This window comes from Embiotoca jacksoni, unplaced genomic scaffold (genome assembly GCF_022577435.1).
Source record: "Embiotoca jacksoni isolate LCO1_2020_lvr unplaced genomic scaffold, fEmbJac1.0.p SCAF_58, whole genome shotgun sequence".
NCBI lineage: Eukaryota > Metazoa > Chordata > Actinopteri > Embiotocidae > Embiotoca > Embiotoca jacksoni.
In genome coordinates, this window is record NW_027185412.1 from 447452 (window position 1) to 457451 (window position 10000).

General features: G+C 43.9%; 1 protein-coding gene across 5 annotated transcripts in view; it reads right to left on the reverse strand.

Moving 5' to 3' along the window:
• Positions 1–10000, reverse strand: part of LOC138212684 (leucine-rich repeat and fibronectin type III domain-containing protein 1-like protein) — a 255155-nt gene that overhangs the window by 195420 nt on the left and 49735 nt on the right. The gene's annotated exons all lie outside the window — the stretch shown is intronic.

The window sequence follows — 10000 nt, forward strand, 5'->3', positions numbered from 1 at the left end:
GTCTCATCTAAACGATGAATCACTTATTGAAACAGTTGTCGATTAATTTTCTGTCCGTTTCCGTTTTCCGTCAATTGAATAATCAACAAATCATTGCAGCTCCAGTACAATTTAAATTCCTAAAAAACCTCTGAATGGAAATCTTTCCCAGCATGCAGTCTGTTAAATCAGAAAGTGCTGAGTCATCTGGACGTTTCCTGAAATAATGATCCAGATAAACAGACAGAGATCACATCAGAACACACAGGAGCTCAACCAGCTCATTGAACTAATACAGATGTGGACGCATGAGCCAGCTGCCCCGCGCTGGTGTGTGTGTGTGTGTGTGTGTGTGTGTGTGTCTGAGTGTGTGTTTGTGTGTGTGTGTGTGTGTGTGTGTGTGTGTGTGTGTCTGAGTGTGTGTTTGTGTGTGTGTGTGTGTGTGTGTGTGTGTGTGTGTGTGTGTGTGTGTGTGTGTGTGTGTGTGTGTCCGTCAGCTCGTGCTGCTTCACCACTGTTGTCGTCACATGTCCCTGAGCTGATGCCAGACGTGTCAGTTAGCGTTTAAAAGCCTATTAACGGTGTCAGATGTGATCGGCAGCAGCTGGACAAACAGTGGAGCTGACAGGATGCTGCTTTCTGCCAGACACACACAACGATCTGCGTGTGAAGCCGTTCGCCTGACGTTCCTGCTACTTTCTAACGTGACTCTATTGATCCGAGGTTGTTGTTTTTTTTAAATTTCTTTCCTGCCATATTTCAGGGTCAGCAACAGAAAAGCTCTCTGGGAGCTGCTGTCAGTCGGCTGTACGCAGCCAGAGATCAATAAAGTATCAAATACTTTATTGACTGATTGACAGAAAGTATTGATTTGCATATATCTGGAGGCCGCTGCTCTGATGTGTTATTTTAATTCACGGCTTCTGATATATTTTCTTTCAACTATAGATGCAGATGTGAATCCTGTCAACATGAACTCAAATCATAAACTGTTTCTAAAACAGTTCGTAGCTTCAGGTCTGTAAAATGGTTCTGATCCAGAAGTGTCTTCAGCTGCAATACCAGCGAGTGCCACTAGAGGTCGGCTCCAAAAAGCCTCCGGCTCCATAGACTCCCATTCAACTTCTGTCATCAAATCCAAAGTGAATAAAATGTGTCCATCAGTTATCTCGGTGTTGTTAGCTAAAGTCACTCCTTCTTATTAGTTTTCTGGAGGTCCATCTGAAAATAATCCCTCATTCATTAGAAAATCTGAACTGGAGGTTTCATAACGTTCACAAACCAACGTGTGACGTCACTGCTGGTCGCTGCTTCACTCAAACGGAAAACAGACAATTAAAAGTGAGAGATGAATCTTCCCTACGGACCAGATCTCTGCCGTTTTATATGATCGATACTAAAACAACACGTCCTTCAGTTTTGAATCTGAACATCCAGCGATGTTCCACCTTCCACGGTTTCCTCTGTGCATCCCAACGATAACAGCCCATTAGCACGAGGTAAAGTTACTGCAAGTAAACAGTAAACAGTGTTTGGGTTCAGCAGGTAACAAAGATGTTTTTATGAAATATAATATGCCCACTGCAATAAGACTGTACAATAACTCACCTCTGGCAAAATCCATCACAGTACAATAACACTGTTGACTGTGTTTCTTGGTTTGTTGTATATAATATATATAGATATATAATGTACTGTATATACTGTGCATTTTATATTTTATATTTATATTTTCTATTGCTATTTACTGCTATTTTATTGCTTTTCTATTATTCTATTCTATTCTATTCTATTCTATTCTATTCTATTCTATTATTTTATTCTATTATTTCTGTTATTATCTTATTGCTTCTGTATGCTGCTGTAGCGAAAAAATTTCCCCTCTGGGATTAATAAAGTAACTACCTACCTACCTACCTAATATGATGTTTTTTGACACGATTGCGGTTAAATTAGAGTCATTTTATTTCACCTGCAGCTGAATGAATCCTTGCTGACAAACAAACAGCAGCTTCAGCAGAGAGTATGAGCTGTACTTCTGATTGAGCTGCTCAGTGAGCGAGCCAGAAATCTCTGTCGGCCGATTGGTTGACGGAGCTCCAGTAGAAATGTGACCCGGCGCTGCTCGCTCGCGTCGTCTGGCAGCTCGCTGTCAGCTGGGTCGATACTTGGCCGCGGTTCTCCGTCTGCAGTCCAGAGGCCGCCTGCTCCCATTACTGCCGTTCAAAGGCTGCATTCACTCCGCTCCTCTTTTTATAGGCCAAGACACAGTCGTGGTTCTGGCGCTGTCCGGAGTCATCCAGAACTCCTCCAAGTCCAACCCTTCCTCCCGTCCTGCGCCGTCCTCGTCCTCCTCGCAGCGTCCTCGAAGCACGATTGAAACGTGATTTTCTTTTGTCTATTTGTCTTTCTGAAGCGATCGATACTCCGTTCATCACGTCTCACCGCCGCTCTCTGTTGTTGGATCCCCGTTCCCTCCTCTGCACACGCCTCTGATCCGGTCCAACTGTCTCACGCTCGGCCATTTTTGTCTCCGCACAGAGACTCCGCCCTCTTTCGTCATGACAACAATTTGCTGCTCCTTCTCATCCCGAATCTGAGTCTCTGCTGAACCAATGAGGGAGAAGTGGGAGAAATAAAGTCTGTGGGTGCGACACTCTCAGCACTGTCAGGCTCGTTTTACTCAATGTGTGTGTGTGTGTGTGTGTGTGTGTGTGTGTGTGTGTGTGTGTGTGTGTGTGTGTGTCAGAGAGTATTACAGCCTATCAGAGCTAAATGTGAAACGTGGCTGTGTGAATGTGCTGAGAGATAGAAATGATGAGAGCAGCTATCAGCGAGGTAGCGAGGACACCTTTACCAACCAGATCCAACCTGAACCGACTCCAGAGTCTCAGAGTCCGACTCACCGAAGGACCGACCGGTTCACCGACAAACAACACTACAGAAATTCACCTGAAATTACCAACATGCTGCCAATTCATGAGTTTATCTGAACATCCCGTCCCAAGAATATAAATCCACGTCAACATCTTTGTTTTTATTCCTCTCAAATCTGACGTAACCATAGTTAACCATAGTGGGAACAGGATGTCACAGCGTTCAGGAGACTAATGGTGTAGCGGTTAATTCAATACTGGATAAGCTGTGGTTGGTTGTTTCACTGTCAATCAGCTGCTCCCAAACTTGACCTTTAACCTTTTAAACACAAAAAACCCCCTCAGAGGAACAAATCAACAAAAGAACTAAAACCAGTAAAGTTTCCATAGAATATGAACAATCAGACCATATTTGAGTTTCCAGCAGATCCTGATAATCACGTTCAGATTTTCAGATTCAGCTACGAGCTCCCGAACACCTGCCAATCAAAAGTCATTCACTGCTCTGCAAAATGTTAACATGACTCAGCAGGACGAAACATACAAAAGAGAAGCTGACAAAGTTCAGGAAGCATGAAAATATCAAACAATAAAAGCAACACATTTATTCACGTACTTAAATCTGACATTTAAAAAAGTGAAGTCGTCTGGAGTAAAAGCGACGACTTGTAGATGTTTACAAGAAGTCTTTATGTCCACAGAACAAACTCCACCAGAGCTCCGCTGGGTCCACAAGAACCAACCCATGTTTTAAAGTGCAAATATGTGTTTATCAGTGTCGCTGTCGCACTAGAGACAGGTGAGATGGAACCCGTGAATTAGCACATCATGAAATAGTTATTGTTAATTGAACAGCGCTGCTCTGATCGTCCAATAAACGATCTGTCAGCTGGACGTGAATTAAAACCAGAATAATCTCCTCGTGTTGCTTCTGTGACAGAAGAAATCTGCTCAATATCACAAACAAACAAACAAACAAACAAACACAATAAACTGCAGCCTCGGAACCAACAGGATCAATACCTCTGAAAACAGAGTTGTTAATTCAATTCATAGAAAAACACTGCATGCTTGATAAAGGATGGATTTCACCACATTAAGAAACTTCCAGCATCTGTACTTCAGCATCAAACTTTAGAAGTCCCTCAGCAGCATGGGTAAATATTTATTCATATTCAAAATGCTGCCAAATCATTTCCACAAAGCTGAAACCATTGTTTTTTTTTGCAGAAAGAGAAACGAGTGGACTCATTACAATTAGCTGGGAGATAATATTTAGAAGCAGCACGGCGCCCATTGTGACTCACAATCCCTGTTAATCCGAAGCGCCCCTACAGCAGCGCGGCGTGCCAGCCCGGCCCCTTTATTCCCATCCAATAATAACCGGCCCAGTGGCGCCGCTTCCCCAGCAGCCCTTGCGGTTGCCATGGTAGTTAATAAGACTCATTAAGATCAAAGGCACAAAGAAGATTGTTGACTCTCCAGGGGAGGCGAGTGGAGCCCGCAGGAACGCAATTAAGGCCGAGGCAGGGATCCTCCACATACCTGATGCTACGCTGACGAGTGTGGATGCAGCCGCACAACTCAGCGACTTCAGGAGGCGTGATCACTATCTGTGTGCAGGAATGTGTGTGTGTGTGTGTGTGTGTGTGTGTGTGTGTGTGTGTGTGTGTGTGTGTGTGTGTGTGTGTGTGTGTGTTTTCCACAGAGAAAGCAGGGCTGAATTAAACAGGCTGTTTCTGAATGCAGCACAGAGCAGGTTATGTGTGTGTGTATCTGCAAAGCAAGCTCCACAATGTGTACACGGGCTGCAGCAGCTCTGTGTGTGTGTGTGTGTGTGTGTGTGTGTGTGTGTGTGTGTGTGTGTGTGTGTGTGTGTGTAAATTGAAAGCAATGGGTGCACAGAGAGGGAGATGAAACAGATAATGGGCGCTCACTGAAGGCAGAAAGCTCACCTCTAATGACACAGACTGATGCCCACAATTACTATAATCACTTACAGATTTAGTGTAACTGCCATTTTAATGAGATTTTTTTTATGAATTGCAGAAACAACTTGGAAGCAGAGTGAGCATATTTAATTTAATTACATACGGAGTTCAACCATCGGTTTGTGCGCAGCTTCTCCGGCAGCGGGGACGTCCATCAGAAGACATGTTTGCTAAACATCGTCGTGGCTTCTGCTTCCTGTGAAGTTGAGTAATAATACTGTCGTATATTAAAATCTATTTTTTACAGCAAAGAGTGGGGTCAAAATATTTTTCAACAACAAACGGAGGGGGAAATAAAAATGAAGGGTCGGGGTCAGGACCCTGGAGGTTTCTCTAACTCTGACGGGTCATAAGATGATTTCAGAGATGAATAGAAAAAGGAGCGACATGATTTGGACTTTTTCTCCAGTGACACGCTGAAAACTTTGACCTTATGAAAAGGGCACATCAGTTACATTTTTAAAAAGTTCATGATTTTTGCACCAGTTGCAGTTAAATTCAGCAAGAAGAAAAACCATCAAATCTCAACAGAGGCCAGAAAGTGCAGTGAAAACCAAATCAGCAGTCGTGATGACAGATGAAGTCACACAGATCAACTCATTAATCACGTTTCATCAGCACAATAAGAACTCATCAGTCGTTTGGCGTCTGGGATGTTAGACGCGGGCAAACCCTCCACGTCCAACAAGAAATTCATCTGTCAGCATTTTTTAGAGCAAACTTAAATCAGAGCAACAAAATACATTGTGAGTTTTGTGATCTACCACCTCTGTGATGAAGGTTCAGGCTGTTAGTCCATTTCGACCAGATGGTTTTACAATGTCCGACTACTTCTGCCATCACTTCTCAAAAACAACCGCCAAATAAAATATCTAACATTACATAATAACTAAAGTTACTTCTGACTTTCATTATTAATTCATTTACCAATTACTTTCCCACTTAAGTGACTAAAAACTGGGTCTATAAATTGCACAAAATGTATTTACATTTTTTGACCGACGACTCAAAACTAAAACAGATTAATTTGCTGTTATTTAGGAGTAAAAAAATAGAACTATAACTCTTTGAGGAACCCGATGCTGTCAATGTTTGCCATAAAAAAATACTTCCAGTGGTAACTAATGATTAAAAATCCACTAACAGTTGCAGCTGTTGTCTAATGTTGGGGCCATCTTATCAACACTGCGAGCACCACACTGATCCAAAGTGCTTTATAAATCTACCGCTCATTAACTCCAATCACAGCGGAAACCAACACCGACATCCACCTCCGCTCTCAGGCAGCGAGCCGACTCACGCTAACGCCGCACTTCCTCGTCTGCAAGACAACAATCGGGAGGATTAGAATCGCTGGAGACGTACATTAAAAAGATTGAATGTAATGCTGCCAGCACCTTAATGGAATTAAAGATAAAGGTTTAATTAGTGAGTGAGTCACTTCCACCGAGTACGTTTCTATGAAGAGTCCCAATTATTTCTTCGTAACGTGTCGCTCGAACAGAGGAACTCACACGGAATAGAAAAAGCCACGGATTATGTAACGCTGAATTCAAACGACCTCACGAGGTCACGTTGTCATCGTGGGAAGTCAAGAGCCCAATATGTCTGGAGTCCGAGTGGCTCCGGTCACAGAGACTGTGTTGAGCAGTGGAACGGTGTGTTTACATCGTTACTCGGTCAAACTCAGCATCGTTAGCAAAAATACGATTCAATATTCACGTCATGAACTTAAGATGGAGGCCATGCAACGTCCAAAATACTCGCCGATAACAAATCTGATGAGAAGCATTTCTGTAGCTTCATCTTTGAGATAAGGACCACGGTCTGCTCTGCAAGTCCAACATCAAACCGACTTGGTCCGTGTGCTCAGTGGATGCACGTTGCTCTCCGACGGCTGAGTGCAGCTGTAGCAGACTGATGATCTGCACGCTGGACCTGGCAGCGTTTCACACGCTTCACCAGAGCCTGCTGGCAACACCTCCTTCTGTTTTGATGCTTAGTGACGGTTGGCAAACAGCTTTTAGGTGAATTACTGCCACCTTCTGGTGAAATGTTTTTGTGTTTGACCTTCAGGGCCACCATAGACGTCAGAATAACAGTTACAGTAATAACAGTGGTTCTATGAATTTCTGATGGCTGCAGCATTATAAAGTCACCGTGGCATTTTGCTTTGTGATCTCAGGATTTAAATAATTACTGTAAAGATGTAAAATGCTGCTTCGAAGGTTGTTTTCTTCCCTTTACCTGGACTTTACCATCACGCTCCACATAACTCGGCCCCTTGGGTTGTTTCTTTCTGACGCAGCTCTGTGGTGGGTCTGAACACGGCCTTGGTTATGCAGATTTATCACATTTACAAGACTTTCTTTCTTGTAAACACAGATATGATGACAGGAAAGAAAATGCTGTGAACCTCTTGGGGTAGCGGTCTAACACACGGGCAGGAAGTCCAGATTATCAGTTTCTATTTTAAACTGACGAAGACCATGTGGCTCAAACTGCCCGTCGCCTCCGATAGAAGTTTTAATTCACAAGAACTTCGACTCGTCAGTTATTTTCGTACAATCTGTAAAGAACTGTTCAGTCTCATCCAAGCTGTTGTTCCACTCGATACTCCACTGACAGGTTCGGGTCTTTAAACATTAGACAGCTTCAGAAAAAACACACCATCTGTGTGAAGACAGGTGCGTGTGTGTGTGTGTGTGTGTGTGTGTGTGTGTGTGTGTGTGTGTGTGTGTGTGTGTGTGTGTGTGTGCGTGTGTGTGTGTGTGTGCGTGTGCGTGTGTGTGTGTGTGTGTGCGCTGCACGCAGGGATTGGTTTAGTTTGAACAAAACTTCAAAGACCACACAACTAACTTGACGGACTGAAATCCACTGGAATCCATTCAAGAGAAGAGAACTGAGACCGTCTTCCTGGAACTCCATCAAATATCTAACGGAGGGAGAATATTTAAGGTTTGAAATTTTCTTTTAAGTTTCTTAGACAAAACCCCCCCAAAAAAACATTTCAGTTGTGCTTGACTGATGTAAACGTTAGCAAGCCAGAAAGCTCCAGTTACTGCCGTGAACGCAGCGAATTGGTTTAAAAAGAGCTAAATATGCTTTAACATCCAATTTATTTAAATCTAAACCAATGATTTCATCTGGGAAACGCTGTATTGGCTCAAGAGATTCACTCCAGAGCAAAAGTTATGCATTTTAAAATGGAGAGTACGTCATCGTGGACGTATAAACAAACCAGCAAGTGAACGCACCACAACATCTCACCTGTTGTCATTCAGTGATTACAAATGTAAAAGACTGCCGTGTCACAGGAAATGAATAAATCAAATCAAAGATAATAATCGGGGTCTTTTATGATCGCTCTCTTCTTCCTAATTGTCCCACCATGACAACAGGTGCCTTCGCTCCTTGTACGATGCTCTGCTCTCTGATCTGTGGATTTACAAGCATCTATTTCTCACTTGGTTATTAAAGTAAAAGTAATAATCGGGGGCGCACGGCGTTTGAACCTGCGCAGTCTCTATGTAGGTCAGGTGGCGTGCACTCGCTGTGAACCCGGAGAGACAAAACAGCCCAGTCAGCATTCTTGAGTGGAAAAATCCCAATCCCATTTGTGCTGGCTCGGCAGGAAATGACCAGATATGGGCGCGCCACCTGCCCATGGTGAACAAAGGGGGCGCTGTTGTCATGCCAACGAAAACAAAGATGAAGGTAAAGGGAAGTTCCCTGAAAAGTATAAATAGAAGGAGTCGTAGAAAGTTCAGGAGTGCAGATGTTTGTTTGTCATTTTATTTGTTTGTGTGTTTTTGCACAATAAAAAGTTTCGTATCAGATTTTGGAAAACTTCAGCGCCTCGTTTCTGAGTCGTCTGAGTTTTTCGAGAAGGCGAGCGGTCCAGAGCCGACGATGTACTCTAGAAACCTTTCATGACGTCTTTTCATATCATGTGCTTCTGTTTCTACCTGAATCTTTTCTACTTCCTTCCTCTGCAGCATCTCTGCTGCCGCTCACAACACCGGCCGTAAAAACACATGAAGAGGGAACACGCATTAGCACACGCATTAGCACACGTTAAACACGCTTCAAGTGTTGAGCACATGAATACACTGAACTCACTCCTACATATATACATGCAGGGATTTAAGTGTCCTGCACGGGCAGAAACTCCCGTATAAAACTCCACACAGTGAAGTGCAGGGTCACAAAGAAACAGATGGAGCTCACTCCACCTGCATCACCGCCGCTCATATAAACAGCAGCTTTTATTGGAGAAGCCGAGCTCCCGAAGTTTAAGGTGCGGCAGTAAAGCTGCGATCCATCGCTCCCTTCAGCGCTTCATTTAAAGGCAGGAAGCCGCGGAGTTTTATTCGGGGCTGTTTGGAGTTAGTGCGGTTATTGTTGACAGCAGGACATCCGGAACAAAGTCACAAATCACCGGCCGCTGAACACGCACACGTTTCAACTGAAAACCACCGCGTGAACGATAACTCACTGCTTTAAATAATGAAGCAGACGGTACTTCAGAGGGGGAGGGAGGGTGGAGGGAGGGTGGAGGGTCCAGGGTGGAGGGTGGGGTGTGGAGGGTGGAGGCTCTTTGTGCTACAGCTGTAACCATGGATACCCTCACATCTGCCCATTTCCAGCTGCTATCATCAGCACATTTCCGTCCACTTCCTCCAAGTTCGTTCGTTCGGTTTCTTCTTCTCGACTGACGACATTTTTCATCACGATCTCTATAAAGTCCAAATATTCATGAACCAAACTGAAGCGCTAAAAGAAACATTATTTCCTAATTCTAGAATTATAATTTCATCTTTAATTTCGATTTAAAGCTGAAAGAAAACTGGCCCGAAGGTCAGCGGTTCTACCAGAAATGAATGGGACAGATTTGTTTCTTTCCAATTGTTAAAATCGAGTCACAATTAAATCTTCCGCGACTTCTTCTGATTGGTGGCGATGCAGAAATCCACCGACCCTGAAACGCTGCGTTCATTACCAGTCGGCGTTTAACCTCCAGCGGTTGTTTACACGGGGAGCGCCGTCTCCTCATTATCTGTGGTGCGTTCGAGTGCCTCTGGATGAATGAGCGAGAGTCAGATAGAGGACGGCGTGTCGTCACGGCGACGCGTCGCTCACAGATACCGTCTG